General features: G+C 45.1%; 1 protein-coding gene across 1 annotated transcript in view; it reads right to left on the bottom strand.

Annotated features, from left to right (window-relative positions):
- The window catches only part of LOC138489296 (zinc finger protein 678-like), an 87456-nt gene extending 72483 nt beyond the window's left edge, over positions 1-14973 (bottom strand). The window contains exon 1 of the mRNA XM_069616995.1: positions 14670-14973. The gene's annotated coding sequence lies outside the window, so the exon portion shown is untranslated. The remainder of the gene's footprint in view (positions 1-14669) is intronic.
- Positions 14974-17382: the final 2409 nt, after the last annotated feature.

Raw genomic sequence — 17382 nt, 5'->3', positions numbered from 1 at the left:
TCTACCCACCTCCCATCTTGTGAAACTCTCACTGCTAAGCTGCCTACTACTAACTCCCAAACGATATCCATTCACTTACTCTACAGACCTCCCGGACCCTTAGGATCCTTTGAGGAAGACCTTAGCACCATCCTCGCCAATAACCTGAAAAACACCTCCCAGAGCCTCCTCCTAGGGGACTTCAACCTAGGCTTTAAAGACCCCAAAGTTCACCAGGCTACCCTCATCAATAATACTCTTTTTGAATTAGGCTTTACCCAAAAAGTATTTGGCCCCACCCACAACAAAGGGAGAACTCTCGACTGGGTAGCAGACTACAACTGTGCAGCCTCCATCACCGATAACTCCCCCCAATCATGGTCCGACCATCATCTCCTCTCCTTTACCCTCGAAGCCTCGAGCCCCATCACCAACAATGTGCTAGCCTCAGCCATCCCCACGAGAAGTAAAAAAAATATCACAGTGGAAAAACTGATACCTCTCATCCTCCCTACTCTTAACCAACTCCCTGCTTCTTCCAACCCTCACGACCTTGTAGAAGGCTATAACAAAACTATGCGCACTGCCCTAGACTCCATTGCACCATTAAAACTAAGAAAATGTAAACCGAAAAAGCATCTCAACCACTGGTTCTCCAATCACCTCAAAACCCTTAGATTAGAAAAACACAAAATGGAACAAGCTTGGAGACATTCTCCCACAGACCACAACAAAATATTGCTCAATAAAATAATGTCCAACTACAAAAAAGAAATCATAGCCGCCAAACAAGAGTCGTACAACCTGAGAATCGCCCAATCCAACTCCAGCACCAAAGAGTTGTTTACGATCATTAAAGAACTGGAAACACCTGTGCTAACCCCAGACACCTGTGTGAAGGATAAACAATGGTGCGCCAGTGTCCAAAATGCCCACAACAACAAAGTCACAAGCCTTCAAACTAAAATCAAAAATAAGAAAGACTCCTTAGCCAAACCAACCAACCCCACTAGCACGACCCCGCGCCCAACCCCCGGCACCCACTGCCCAACCCCTCCCGCTTTAGCTTCTCCAAAGTCTCCACTCTCAAAGTGGAAACAATCATTCTCAGCCTAAAACCATCTAAATGTCAGGGCGACCTTTGCCCCCCACAAATTATTAAAGATGCGGCAAGAGACCTCTCGCCATTCATCACAAGACTCATCAACACCTCCTTCTCCTCAGGCACCGCCTCCAGCAACCTCAAAGAGTCCAGGGTCCTCCCCCTTCTCAAAAAGCCTTCCCTGGACCCCTCCATTCCCACCAACTACAGACCTATTACCACCGTCCCCTTCCTGCTCAAGATATTAGACAAGACAGCCTACCAACAAATCCCAAAATACCTTGAACTAAACCATCTCCTTGGTATCCGACAATCAGGCTTCAGACCCCAACACGGGACAGAAACAGCCCTTATCGACCTGTAGGCTCAAATTGACACTCTTAGAGACAACGGGGAAACAGCTTTACTACTTCTCCTTGACCTCTCCGCAGCATTTGATCTAGTTGATCACAAAATCTTATGCAATCACCTGGATTCAGCTGCCCACTTTTCCCAAGAAGCCATCGGCTGGATCGAGTCATTCCTCAGCAACAGATCCATGCGTGTCTTCTCCACCACAGCTGCCGCCGACCCCATCCCCATCACATGCGGAGTCCCCCAGGGTTCATGTGTCTCCCCTACACTGTACAATGTGTTCACGAAGCCCCTGTTTGATGATCTAGATGGTCTGGGTATCACTTACACTAATTATGCCGATGATACCCAGATCCTCATCCCTCTGACGGGAGATTACAACCATGATTTGGCCTTGGTGAACAGGGTGTACCTCATCATCCAGGCATGGATGGCATCTCACAGTCTATGCCTGAATGATGACAAGACTGAACTCATTATACTTGGTTCCACCGCAAACCTAACCAAATTGGACCACAACTACACCAGCTTTATTATAGACGGGAACATGATCAAAGTAGCTAAGGAAGTGAAAACCTTAGGAATATACATTGACTCCTCCCTCTCCTTCCACAAACAAATTAGCTCTATGGCATCCTCCACGGCCTACACATGTAAGCTTATAAGAGCAGCCAAACCCTTCTTATCCACCCAGAGCTGCATTACTCTAGCCAGAGGCCTTGTATTATCAAAACTGGACTATTGCAATGCCCTCTACGTAGGAGCTAGCAAACAAGTTACTAACAAAATACAGACGCTACAAAACAACGCTCTCAGAGCAGCGCTCAGCATCCCCAAGAGAGAACACATCTCCAACTTTAGGAGAGCCCATAACTGGCTCAACACAACAGATAAAATCCTGCTCAAAGTAGCCTCACTAACACACAAATGCCTGCCCCCCGCTACTTAGTCGATAGAATAAGTAAACACACCTCCAACAGACCTACTAGAACCTCCAATGCTAATTTTCTCACAGTTCCCAGATTCAAACGCACCAAAATGGGTGGCAACAGCTTCCAGGTGAAAGCAGCACAGCACTGGAACTCCCTACCACCTTCTCTAAGAACACCCCAAACCTACACACACTTTAGACGTAACTACATACACTGGATAAAGAACAATGACCGCTAATTCCTTTCATCCCACCTCACCGCTACCTACCTGTAAATATGTATATTTGTAAATCCGTAAACTTTTGCCTTTTCATGACTGCTTCAATCATCTATTATCCATTGTATTTACTGCATTGTATCCATAAAACCATTGTAATTAATGTACTGCATTGTAACATGTAACCAAGCTGCGCATACCTTGTTGCTCCTGCGCCCTCATACCCTCGGGTCTGGTGCGCAATACAAATGAATAAACTAAACTAAACTAAACACTTCTGTACCTAGAACATCATCAGATGCAAGACAAATCTCTCCCGGCTCCACCAACAATTTGTTGTCTAATAGCTTGGAGGCAATCAACCACAGTCTGTATGGGTCAGTCTGCAGCTTTTTGTTCTGTGTATTTCAGCATCTTCTCCAAAAGTCATCTGTACTAATGGTATGAAGATCAGACACATACTCCACCAAGTACGTTGTAAAGTGCGGGCCCATTACCGGGCCCTCGGTTAGCACATGTATTTGTGTTTCTATGGCTTGATAATATTTACAGAGTTGACGGGTACGTTGGTCCCTTGGATATTCATAGATCTTCCCAATATCTCCAGAACTGGTAACCTATTCAGGCGCACTAAAAGGAAGAAACTACAGAGGTTCTTAGAGTGGCAGATAGCAAGATACCTTTGGGGTCGCCTATCGGTATACAACCTCTCTGCAATAATACTGTATGACCTCAGTGTAGATAAATGGGTAAAATTCCTCTCCCAGTCCCAAAGTTCTATTTTACTGTATGCCTCTTTGACTAACTTGTGCAGGCTCTTTCCCCAGTCCGGAGACCAACGAAGTAACTCGAAAAGTTCCAGGATGTTTTGCTCAAAAACTTGGTCAGTCTTCAGATCGGAGAGAGGGCGTCGGAGGTCATCTAGAAAATGCGACTCCCCACAAGTTTCAGTAAAAAGCTACAACGCCACCCGTTTCTTAAGTACCATAGATTCCAGGGAAAATAGTCCCATCTGCAGCCTGATGACCTCCATCAGGACGCACGGAGGGAGCCCTAAATCTTCTTCCAATATCTAGCCTCGATTAGTTGCAACCAGCCGAGGTCACCCAAGGAAAGGCTTGCCGGCCCATATACTGTAGATGGAGCCTGGCTCTGGATACTGAGACGTATGATTCCCTCCACAGTAAAACCCCCTGTGCATTCCACGAACCAGTATATCAGGCGAATAAGTTGGGCTGCTCGCCTACTGCGTGCCTCTTTACTTAATGTATAACCATTTTTAGCGGAGATCTCAAATCTGAGGTATTTTAAAACTGACATGTATTCAATCACCTGCCTACGGGGTCTAAGTTTAGGCCAGAAAATTTTCAACTTAGTCTTACTACTATTTATACGCAGGCCATTTTCGTCAGCATATTGCCATCATTTGTCAGCAGCCCGCTTTGTGCCCACAAATGAATGGTCCAGCACAAGATTGTCTGCGTATGATAGCACTTGACAGTGAACTTTAACCAGACGAGGAGGAGTGCAGTTAGCAAGCAACATTTTTCCAAGAAGGTCAGAGAGGTAGAAGCTAAAAAGAAAAGATGCAAACACACTCCCCTGTTTAACCCCTGTACCTATTTTAATGGGCTTAGAGACCATACCTTCAGCATTCAACCTAGGGACTGCTGTGGTTTGCGAGTGGAATAGCTTTAAAAAATGAAGTAACCTAGGTGGACAGCTATTCCTTTCCATGTTGACCCACAGTAGATCCCGGTCTACCAGATCGAAAGCAGTAGAAAAATCGACAAACAATGCATAAAGTCCTGGGGCACTGTGCCTATTTGCTCTCGAAGTTAGAAATTCCATAACCCGAAGGATATGGGAATTATTTGCCATTGTAATATATCACCCTCTCAATGGAACCCCTGGCACTCTGTACTCTCCTCCTCTCCCTTTCTCCCTTTTCCTATCTCCTCCCCTCCTCCCCTTACTTTCTTCTATGCACTTACTCTATCAGAATTGTCCCTGGACCCGGTGTGATAGCAACCTCATCTGTCTCCTCCCACTCCCCTTACTTGTTCCCCTCACCGCTGCCTCCAGTACTATCTAAAATGTCGTCAGGCCTAGTACGATAGTCACTTGTTTTGTTCCTCCCCTCCCTTTCTGCACCCCTCCCCCTCACCTTTGGTTTTTCTCCGGCTCTACCAGAAATGTTATCAAGCCTAGTATGGCAGTCGCCTGTCTGTTTCTATTTCCTTCCCACTCTCCCCCTCCCTTCCTTATCTGTGTCTTAGCTCTTGCACTATCTGAAATGTCATCAGGCCGAGTACGATAGTTAAGTCCACATCCTTACTGTTCATGGCCTGTAAGAATGTCATTGTATTTTCCCTTGTTGCCTCCTTTGCCTTGAAGCGATTTGAAACACATTGTGTATAGGCACTATATAAATAAACTATCATATCATACAAATTGCAATTAGGGAAAACCAAAAGATTTGGGGAATTCAGTGTGGAGCCCTTGATTCTAAACTCTCCCTGTTTGCAGACGACATGCTATGCTATCTAACAGACATAGAAAAATCTCTGCCTGAACTTCTTACCCAAATAAAAACAATTGGTAGCTTCTCAGGTCTGAAAATAAACATCCCTAAGTCTAATGCTTAGAGCTGAAGACTCTGCAACCAGAGATAAGAAAACTATCGGAGAGATGAGAATCGAGAACACAGCCACTCCGTACTTGGGTACCAAATCCCCAGGCACCTTTCATCGCTCGTAGAGTGTAGCTTTACTCCCAGGTTAGAAATTATTAAAGCGGACTTAGCACGCTGGGGCCCCCTAATGCTTTCATGGTTTGGGAGAATGGTGACAGTTAAGATGAATGTCCTCCCCGGGCTGCTTTACTTGTTTACTAGTCATTCTTTGCCAAATTGAAGATGATGGCTAACAAATTCATATGGAAAGAGAAGAGGCCTAGAATAAAACTGTTGACTTTACCACTCTCTATGGTTCCGGGAGCTTTGGCCTAACCGACTTCTGGTTGTAATACGAAGCAGCCCAGCTCAGAGTCTTGTTTGTACACCTTAGGGATGAGTTGGGTACATTCTGGACCTACATCGAAGACCTAGGCACCCACCCAAAGAAAGTCAGAGATTTGATATGGTTCCCAACAGAAGCCATTCCTGACAATATTAGGAAACACCCGACCCTGGCAATTTTGTGGAGTCTATGGAAAAAGGGTAAATTCAATAACCCCCTCTCATCCTGGCCATCTCTGCTAAGTTCGGTGTGGGTGTCCCAGCTGCAAGTTGGGGGTAAGGACTTTCACCACTTACAAAAATTGTCAGACATTGGGCTAGAAAGAGCCAGACAACTGTTCTCTGAAGACCACTTCGTTGAATACGATGCCCTAGCCAAGATTCTGGGAAAGGATTTGTTAAGTGTGTTTGAGTACTTGCGTCTAAACGGTATCATGTCTGACCCCAAATGTTTCCCCAAGATTTCTCAACCACTCACACTCTGAGAAAGTCATTAACGGAGCCACCTAACGAAAGGGAATGCTCTCTAAATTATACAAGGTGATGGTCACGTCGGAGCTAGAAGGGAGACAGAACTTTAAGCAATTTTGGGCCAAACAAGCAGGGTGGCAAATGTCAGATGATACTTGGGTCAAAGTATATAAACTAATGTTCTCTGGTAACCTATATACCTCGGCAATGGAGCACAATTTCAAAGTATTGCATTGTTGGCACTTACCCCACTCCCCCTTGACTTACCAAGATGTTTTTAGGATCCTCCCCTCTCTGCCCCAGACTCTGTGGTCAGGCCGGATATGGTACCACATGTGGTGGCTTTGTCCAAAGGTAAAGGTTTACTGGTGCGAAGTCTTTAGTTGGATCAAAGACACAGTGGGTATATCCCCCCACCTGGATCCTTTTACAGGTTCTCTTATGTGTCCGTGACGAGGATAGCAATGATCTAAGATTCCCAAAACGTAGTGAAGCAATGCTGAGAGTGTGGAGGGTGGCTCTAGCCCAAAAATGGAAAGGCTGCTCCTTACCTTCCAGAAATGATAGGATGAACACACATTGGGACATATTCACGTTTGAGAAACTGTCAGCTAAGTGGAATTGTTTCATATCGAAATGGGGAATTTTCATTTTAAAATGGGGGAGTGACAGGTCGAAACACTGTTCCCTGATATGACAATCTCAATAGAGTGAATAACTTGACCCTAAACCAAGCCAACTATTGCAAGGGGAGTTCTGTGGTATTCAATGAACAGGTGCCGGCAGTACGCTTTGTTCCTCTGTCTTATGCAGCCGATCCGCTGTCCTGACTGATTGAATGGTCACCGTGTGTCACTCACTGGGGTGGGTGGGGGAAGGGTTGGGGGTTTTATTCAAGGGAATTTGACATTTGTTGTGCTTCAATTCAGCATGATGTATTTCCTAAAAATGGCAATAACATTTAAGTAAAAAAAATATAATAATCGATGCAATCATCTCTCTTATCTTCCATTGCAGGACAGAGAATTTAGATTGCTTTTTTAAATAAAAAAAACATGTACGAGCACCAAGGTTACATCCATGATCCCAGTTGGGGGGATAGCTACATTGGATGATTCGTTGATAAACGGGGATACTACAGTGCTTTAACACAATTAATTAAGCATTCTATGGGACTGGGATTCAAACCTGTGTTGCTGTGCAGTATCTTGCTTCCAAGACAAACGTGTTGCCCCTGCAATATCCTCTTGCCAGCATGCCCTACTCTTACTTACATTCATCTTTTTCCCATGAAAGACCTTGTCCTACAATTCCAGGAATGGAAAGAGAAAGAAACAGGACCTGGGCATACTCCCCTTCTTAATGCATACCTGCTCCAATCAGAACTATTTGCAGAGCCCTCAAGTTTCCCCATAATATGCCCGAGTAGGTCATCCAGTCCTGGTGGCTTCCTTGCTTTCTCGTAATTGAAGTCCTGAATTAAAAATGGGCAAACCGACGTTACAAATCCCAGAATGCAAAGAATAAAACTAGGACTGGCATGATCTACTCATGCATGGCATAACCTACTCATGCATGGGATGCTGTACTCATGCATGGCATGATCTACTCATGCATGGGATGACCTACTCATGCATGGGATGCTGTACTCGTGCATGGCATGATCTACTCATGCATGGGATGACCTACTCATGCATGGGATGACCTACTCATGCATGGCATAACCTACTCATGCATGGCATAACCTACTCATGCATGGGATGCTGTACTCGTGCATGGCATGATCTACTCATGCATGGGATGACCTACTCATGCATGGGATGATCTACTCATGCATGGGATTCTGTACTCATGCATGGCATGATCTACTCATGCATGGGATGACCTACTCATCCATGGGATGCTGTACTCATGCATGGCATGATCTACGCATGCATGGGATGACCTACTCATGCATGGGATGCTGTACTCATGCATGGCATGATCTACTCATGCATGGGATGCTGTACTCATGCATGGCATGACCTACTCATGCATGGGATGCTGTACTCATGCATGGCATGATCTACTCATGCATGGGATGCTGTACTCATGCACGGTGTCATCTACTCATGCATGGGATGCTGTACTCATGCATGGGATGTTCTACTCATGCATGGGATGCTGTACTCATGCATGGGATGATCTACTCATGCATGGGATGATCTACTCATGCATGGGATGATCTACTCATGCATGGGATGCTGTACTCATGCATGACTTGATGTTCTTCATTTAAGTGCATACAGTGGAAACAACTTTTTACACTACCAACATTAAAAAGAAGATACATTATTACAGTACAGTCAAAAAGAAAGAGGCCCAAGAAAGATAAGACACCATTTTTGCAAAAAACGATTTTCAATGTGGTCAGTAAGATATCCAAGTAAATACAATTATAAAAGGGACCTTACTCGTCGCCCATACATGTTTCATCAACACAGACAGAGTTATTGCATTCTCGACCCAGTCCCTTTTTAGTTCAGCAGGCACAAGTCAACACACACCTTTTTTCCTCCAATATGTAGTTCACCCTAAGCCACAGATGTTAAGCAGCAGAAACTGCCACGTATGATTAGGCCGCAAAAAGTAGACTACAGAATTGATCGCTCTCATAGAGTCTAAAATGTGCATACACTTTGTCGTAATAGGAGCACAGGCTGGCGTGATCTTCTCATGCATGGCGTGATCTACTCATGCATGACATGATGTACTCATGCATGGGATGCTCTATTCATGCATGGCGTGATCTATTCATGCATGGCGTCAACTACTTATGCATGGCGTAAACTATTCATGCTTCGTGTCATCTACTCATGCATGGCATAAATGAATCATGAATTCCATGGTCTACTCATGCATGACATGATCTACTCATGCATGGTGTCATCTACTCATGCATGGCATGTTCTACTCATGCATGGTGTCATCTACTCATGCATCATGCATGGTGTCATCTACTCATGCATGACATGATCTACTCATGCATGGTGTCATCTACTCATGCATGACATGATCTTCTCATGCATGGTGTCATCTACTCATGCATGGCATGTTCTACTCATGCATGGTGTCATCTACTCATGCATGGCATGTTCTACTCATGCATGGTGTCATCTACTCATGCATGACATGATCTACTCATGCATGGTGTCATCTACTCATGCATGGCCTAAATGAATCATGAATTCCATGGTCTACTCATGCATGTCATGATCTACTCATGCATGGTGTCATCTACTCATGCATGACATGATCTACTCATGCATGGTGTCATCTACTCATGCATGGCCTAAATGAATCATGAATTCCATGGTCTTCTCATGCATGACATGATCTACTCAAGCATGGTGTCATCTACTCATGCATCGCATGTTCTACTCATGCATGGTGTCATCTACTCATGCATGGTGTCATCTACTCATGCATGGTTTCATCTACTCATGCATGGCATGTTCTACTCATGCATGGTGTCATCTACTCATGCATGGTGTCATCTACTCATGCATGATGTCATCTCATGCATGACATGATCTACTCATGCATGGTGTCATCTACTCATGCATGGTGTCATCTACTCATGCATGGCATGTTCTACTCATGCATGGTGTCATCTACTCATGCATGGTGTCATCTACTCATGCATGACATGATCTACTCATGCATGGTGTCATCTACTCATGCATGGTTTCATCTACTCATGCATGGCATGTTCTACTCATGCATGGTGTCATCTACTCATGCATGGTGTCATCTACTCATGCATGATGTCATCTACTCATGCATGGTGTCATCTACTCATGCATGACATGATCTACTCATGCATGGTGTCATCTACTCATGCATGGTTTCATCTACTCATGCATGGCATGTTCTACTCATGCATGGTGTCATCTACTCATGCATGGTGTCATCTACTCATGCATGATGTCATCTACTCATGCATGGTGTCATCTACTCATGCATGACATGATCTACTCATGCATGGTGTCATCTACTCATGCATGGTTTCATCTACTCATGCATGGCATGTTCTACTCATGCATGGTGTCATCTACTCATGCATGGTGTCATCTACTCATGCATTGCATGTTCTACTCAGGCATGGTGTCATCTACTCATGCATGGTGTAATCTACTCATGCATGGTGTAATCTACTCATGCATGGCATGTTCTACTCAGGCATGGTGTCATCTACTCATGCATGACATGATCTACTCATGCATGGGGTCATCTACTCATGCATGACATGATCTACTCATGCATGGTGTCATCTACTCATGCATCGTGTCATCTACTCATGCATGGCCTAAATAAATCATGAATTCCATGGTCTACTCATGCATGACATGTTCTAATCATGCATGGTGTCATCTACTCATGCATGGTGTCATCTACTCATGCATGACATGTTCTAATCATGCATGGTGTCATCTACTCATGCATGGCATGATCTACTGATGCATGGCATCGTCTACCCATGCATGGCGTCATCTACTCATACATGACATGATCTACTCATGCATGGTGTCATCTACTCATGCATGGTGTTATCTACTCATGCATGGCATGTTCTACTCATGCATGGTGTCATCTACTCATGCATGGTGTCATCTACTAATGCAGGGCAAGTTCTACTCATGCATGGTGTCATCTACTCATGCATGACATGATCTACTCATGCATGGCATGTTCTACTCATGCATGGTGTCATCTACTCATGCATGGCATGTTCTAATCATGCATGGTGTCATCTACTCATGCATGACAAGTTCTAATCATGCATGGTGTCATCTACTCATGCATGGCATGATCTACTGATGCATGGCATCGTCTACCCATGCATGGTTTCATCTACTCATGCATGACATGATCTACTCATGCATGGTGTCATCTACTCATGCATGGCATGTTCTAATCATGCATGGTGTCATCTACTCATGCATGGTGTCATCTACTCATGCATGGCATGTTCTAATCATGCATGGTGTCATCTACTCATGCATGGCATGTTCTAATCATGCATGGTGTCATCTACTCATGCATGACATGATCTACTCATGCATGGTGTCATCTACTCATGCATGGCATGTTCTAATCATGCATGGTGTCATCTACTCATGCATGACATGTTCTAATCATGCATGGTGTCATCTACTCATGCATGGCATGATCTACTGATGCATGGCATCGTCTACCCATGCATGGTTTCATCTACTCATGCATGACATGATCTACTCATGCATGGTGTCATCTACTCATGCATGGCATGTTCTAATCATGCATGGTGTCATCTACTCATGCATGGTGTCATCTACTCATGCATGGCATGTTCTAATCATGCATGGTGTCATCTACTCATGCATGGCATGTTCTAATCATGCATGGTGTCATCTACTCATGCATGGCATGTTCTAATCATGCATGGTGTCATCTACTCATGCATGACATGTTCTAATCATGCATGGTGTCATCTACTCATGCATGGCATGATCTACTGATGCATGGCATCGTCTACCCATGCATGGTTTCATCTACTCATGCATGACATGATCTACTCATGCATGGTGTCATCTACTCATGCATGGTGTCATCTACTCATGCATGGCATGTTCTAATCATGCATGGTGTCATCTACTCATGCATGGCATGTTCTAATCATGCATGGTGTCATCTACTCATGCATCGTGTCATCTACTCATGCATGGCCTAAATGAATCATGAATTACATGATCTACTCATGTATGGGATGCTCTACTTATGCATGGTGTCATCTACTCATGAATGACATGATCTACTCATGCATGGTGTCATCTACTCATGCATGGCATGTTCTACTCATGCATGGTGTCATCTACTCATGCATGGCATGATCTACTCATGCATGGTGTCATCTACTCATGCATGACATGATCTACTCATGCATGGTGTCATCTACTCGTGCATCGTGTCATCTACTCATGCATGGCATAAATGAATCATGAATTCCATGGTCTACTCATGCATGACATGATCTACTCATGCAAGGGATGCTCTACTCATGCATGGTGTCATCTACTCATGCATGATGTCATCTACTCATGCATGGCATGTTCTACTCATGCATGGTGTCATCTACTCATGCATGGCATGTTCTACTCATGCATGGTGTCATCTACTCATGCATGGTGTCATCTACTCATGCATGGTGTCATCTACTTATGCATGGCATGTTCTACTCATGCATGGTGTCATCTACTCATGCATGACATGATCTACTCATGCATGGTGTCATCTACTCGTGCATCGTGTCATCTACTCATGCATGGCATAAATGAATCATGAATTCCATGGTCTACTCATGCATGACCTGATCTACTCATGCATGGGATGCTCTACTCATGCATGGTGTCATCTACTCATGCATGGCATGTTCTACTCATGCATGGTGTCATCTACTCATGCATGGCATGTTCTACTCATGCATGGTGTCATCTACTCATGCATGGTGTCATCTACTCATGCATGGCATGTTCTACTCATGCATGGTGTCATCTACTCATGCATGACATGGTCTACTCATGCATGGTGTCATCTACTCATGCATGGTGTCATCTACTCATGCATGACATGATCTACTCATGCATGGTGTCATCTACTCATGCATGACATGATCTACTCATGCATGGTGTCATCTACTCATGCATGACATGATCTACTCATGCATGGTGTCATCTACTCATGCATCGTGTCATCTACTCATGCATGGCATAAATGAATCATGAATTACATGATCTACTCATGCATGACATGATCTACTCATGTATGGGATGCTCTACTTATGCATGGTGTCATCTACTCATGCATGGCATAAATGAATCATGAATTCTATGGTCTACTCATGAATGACATGATCTACTCATGCATGGTGTCATCTACTCATGCATGGCATGTTCTACTCATGCATGGTGTCATCTACTCATGCATGGTGTCATCTACTCATGCATGACATGGTCTACTCATGCATGGTGTTATCTACTCATGCATGGTGTCATCTACTCATGCATGACATGATCTACTCATGCATGGTGTCATCTACTCATGCATGGCATGTTCTACTCCAGCATGGCATGATCTTCTCATGCATGGTGTCATCTACTCATGCATGGCATGTTATGCTCATGCATGGTGTCATCTACTCATGCATGGTGTCATCTACTCATGCATGGTGTCATCTACTCATGCATGGCATGTTCTACTCCAGCATGGCATGATCTACTCATGCCTGGTGTCATCTACTCATGCCAGTTGTGATCTACTCATGCATGGCATGTTCTACTCATCCATGACGTCATCTGCTCATGCACGTCATGTTCTACTCATGCATGGCGCCATCTACTCATGCATGGTGTCATCTACTCATGCATGGCATGTTCTACTCCAGCATGGCATGATCTACTCATGCATGGTGTCATCTACTCATGCATGGCATGTTCTACTCATGCATGGCGCCATCTACTCATGCATGGTGTGATCTACTCATGCATGGCATGGGAAACCTGGGAGTTGTGCTTTTCTTCGATCTCTTCACATTTCCATATAAATCTCACGGATGCGCGTTTGGAAGGCCTGAGCCTCATTTCACTGTTACTTGCAGTAAAAAGGCCTGTTTTCTGCTGTGATTCCCATAAACATTAATCATGTCCAATGCATTTCAGTAATGGTCCACATTGAGGCATCATGTCACGGCCAATGCCAGGTGACGCTTACTGCAACCTCTAAGGGTGAGAGCAATGTTTCCACTCACATGTAGGCTTCCCCAGACATTGGTGGAATCTTTACAGCTACCTGGACCCGGTGGATCCTTCGCTGATTTAGCTTGCTCCCTCTCTCTGCAGGCTCTTCCCTCTCTGTGTCTGTCTCTATGTGTGTCTGTGTCTCTCGCTCTCTGTGGGTGATAGTCGCGTTGTCAGGTGCACGTTGGCTAGAGTCTCCTCAGAGGTGCGGTAGGTGGCATTTTGTTGCTGGAGACTCCCGGGAGTTGCAGGAGACTTTGCAGATTTGCTACAGTGGCATCATCCTTTTCTCCCACTCCCCAGCCTCTCCCCCCATTGCACAGGAGTGTAAATAAGTGTAAATGAGGTATATGGTCAAAACGTGTGTTCTCTGCCTCCACCACCTCCATCACCTGCTCACTATTCACTATGATTGTGAATCACCCTGCTAAGGTATTGGGCAGCTCGCCATTCTTATTCATTATGCGCAGTGTTTCTGATATAAACATTCAGATTTATCTTCCAAAAATACAATTATAAGCTCTGCATGCCTGGCAGAAGGCCCCATGGAATAAAATACACCTTTGCCCAGTCCTGTTTGTTTAGATGACAGCACGCTGCATGCTGGGAATGCTAACACTTATAGGACCATTTATAACGGGAGAAGTGAAACTACAACTCCCAGAAGCCACTACACTGTTGGCTAAAAGGCCAGAGACAACTGAAGGTGAGCCCAGTCACATGGGTCCAGTTGGCAGCATTGACTCCCGACCACATGAAAATAACAGGGAAGGCAACTCACCTGACCTGGCTCTCTTGCCCAGCCACTTCCCCAAAGTGATGTTGGGTGGAACCTTTCCCGTGATCTTTGGTGGATTCCTCTCCAGTGATCCTGGATGGATTAAACGATAGTGATCCTGGATGGATTCTTTTCTAGTGATCGCTTGCAGAATTCAGGAGAACACCCGCCCAAGAAGAGAGGATGAGTCTGGGAGAAGGCGGGTCCTGTGCAGGATCCCAGCGTTGTACTGACGCTGCTCCGAACAGGAGACACTAATCACAGGAACAGGTGAGACTAATCACAGGAACAGGAGACACTAATCACAGGAACAGGTGAGACTAATCACAGGAACAGGAGATACTAATCTCTCACGCATGCGCAGATCGGTAGCACTGTTTGCGCTCAGTGTTAAGCTCCCATGCGGCCATAATGCACTCTGGCAGATAGACCATTATGCAGCTCCATTAAAGGGAACACAATGAAAAGGGCGTCCCCATGTCTCACAGGCGCCCCACCATGTGGTCAATTTGATGCAGAGAACTGCCAAGGAGAGAGCCATAGAGATTCATATAATTATGTCTATCCGACACTATCTGTGCATTATTCTGTGACAGGTTTCTAAACATCAATTTAACTAAGGTGTTTTCACTAAATACATTAATTTACATTGTAATTTCTGTGCACTCATGAAAGCCAAAAGTAAGACATGTGTACCAGCAGGAGCTGTGAGCATGGTCAAGGGCCCGGATTGCAGACTGGGTTGAAATCCACGCTTCACCACTTAAAATGTGTGATTCTAAGCACATCATTTTCTCTCACTGTGCCTTATCTGCCAACATTTGAAGGGATAATGCACAGTGTACACTATAGATAAAAAGCTTGAGTCACTCACAGATCAAGGAGCTACAGTGTCGCTGCTCGATGTACCCCAATTCCAGCCATTCGCATATTGCACACGACATAGATATGTGTTGCTTGGTTCACTCATCACAACTTAATGCCACTCCATGGCGATGCACTCAACTATGAAAGACTGATGCCTTTCCAAGCTCAGACTTCAGTTTCTGGCCCTCATGCCGGGCCCCACACGTCTTCTAATCTTATAGAAAGGGCCCCACTAATCTTAGAACTGGCTTCCTTTAAGCTAGAGCGCTGCATCAACACGAAGGTATGGCACTGCCCGTTAGTGTGTGTAAAGAGGTGGATCAATCTCCCGCAAACCTATACGGCCAGGCTTACAAGCTTCTCACATAAAATGGAAAGACACGAATACGGTGCGAATCAACACGTCTTTATTTCTTACAGCCTTTCTGGAACTGACTGAATCCCCGTGCTTCCCGCCCCTCCCCTTCCCGTTGCCCCGTGTCCCTTCCCACGTGACCAGGGAGTGAGTGACGACATCACACCCCCCCCCCCCGATACTAAACATAAAGTTCGGGATCATGACATTTCTTCAATGAGGCGATGTGGTTTTCTGCGAGTCCTTTGGGGCCTCCAATCGTTTCTCTCGCTCGATTCCTGGGAGAGCCAACAGGGCTCCTCTGCGCCGGAATCCTCTCTGTCTCCTTCGTAGGGTGCGTCCTTTTCCCATGTACTTCGGGGCGTGCGAGATTCAACTAGCGGTACGATTCCTGGCATCCTTTTGAACTGGGAGCTATTTCTTGTCAAGACATGGGTGCTGCCTTCAGCCGTGATGAGAGACCCTTTCTTATGCGTTACGGTGAGGGGCTCTTCTCTGAAAGCTGCCATGTTCTTGCGATTTTGCGGCTGCCTTGCAATGACGATGTCTCCCGTTGTTAGAAGATTCTCTTCAGCCCTTCTTTTCTTATCAGCTGTTTCTTTCATGTCCGATTTCCGTAATGCATCTTGCTCTCTCATTTCCGCATCACCTTTGTAGCGTTCTTCTTCCAGCCCCATGTGAGGTAGTCGGGTTCTTACATTTCTTCCAAACATGACTTCGGATGGCGATTTGCCTGTGGTGCTGTGGGGTGTGTTGCGATAGTCCCTCATTAATTGGCACAGCAATATCTCCACCGATTCTCCTGTCAGGCGAGCGATCTGCGTGGTACGCTTGATGTTCTTCATGAATCGTTCAACTGTACCATTGGCTTGAGGCCACAACGGTGTTACTTTCCTGTGATGGAAGCCCATGTATTCTGCAAAGTTTCTAAAATCATGTCCAGTAAATGGGGGTCCATTATCGGATTTCAGTATTTTTGGAATGCCATAAATGGCGAACATCCGATCCAACGCAGGAATGGTATGGTATGCCGCTGTGGACGGTATGATTTGTACGTCCGGAAATCTGGAATATTCATCAATGGCCACAAGAATATATTCACCTCCCTCTAGTGGGCCATAATGGTATACTGCAATTTCTTCCCAGGTCCCTTCCGGCAATTCCGTCATCCTGAGGGGTTCTGGTCTGGTTTGTGGATTGAGGACCGCGCAGGTGGGACAGTTTTTTAGCAGTTCTTCTACTTGAGTGTCCAAATGAGGGAACCATACTCTTTGACGCAACATTCTTTTGGTGGACATTATTCCACGATGTCCTTCATGCGCCAGCTCTAGGATTTTTTTTCTCAGGGTCTGTGGAATAACTAACTTGGTTCCTTTTAGTAAAAGTCCTTCCTCAGTTTTGGCAAGCTCCTCCTTTACGGCCAGTAGACACGTGATGTCTTGTTTAGTCTCATCTCCTACATTCTCTTTGAGTTGTTTGGCATGTTTCCAGCTG

The sequence above is a fragment of the Ambystoma mexicanum genome, chromosome 9 (genome assembly GCF_040938575.1).
Source record: "Ambystoma mexicanum isolate Mex_15411 chromosome 9, UKY_AmexF1_1, whole genome shotgun sequence".
NCBI lineage: Eukaryota > Metazoa > Chordata > Amphibia > Caudata > Ambystomatidae > Ambystoma > Ambystoma mexicanum.
This window is presented reverse-complemented; position numbering and strand designations above follow the sequence as displayed.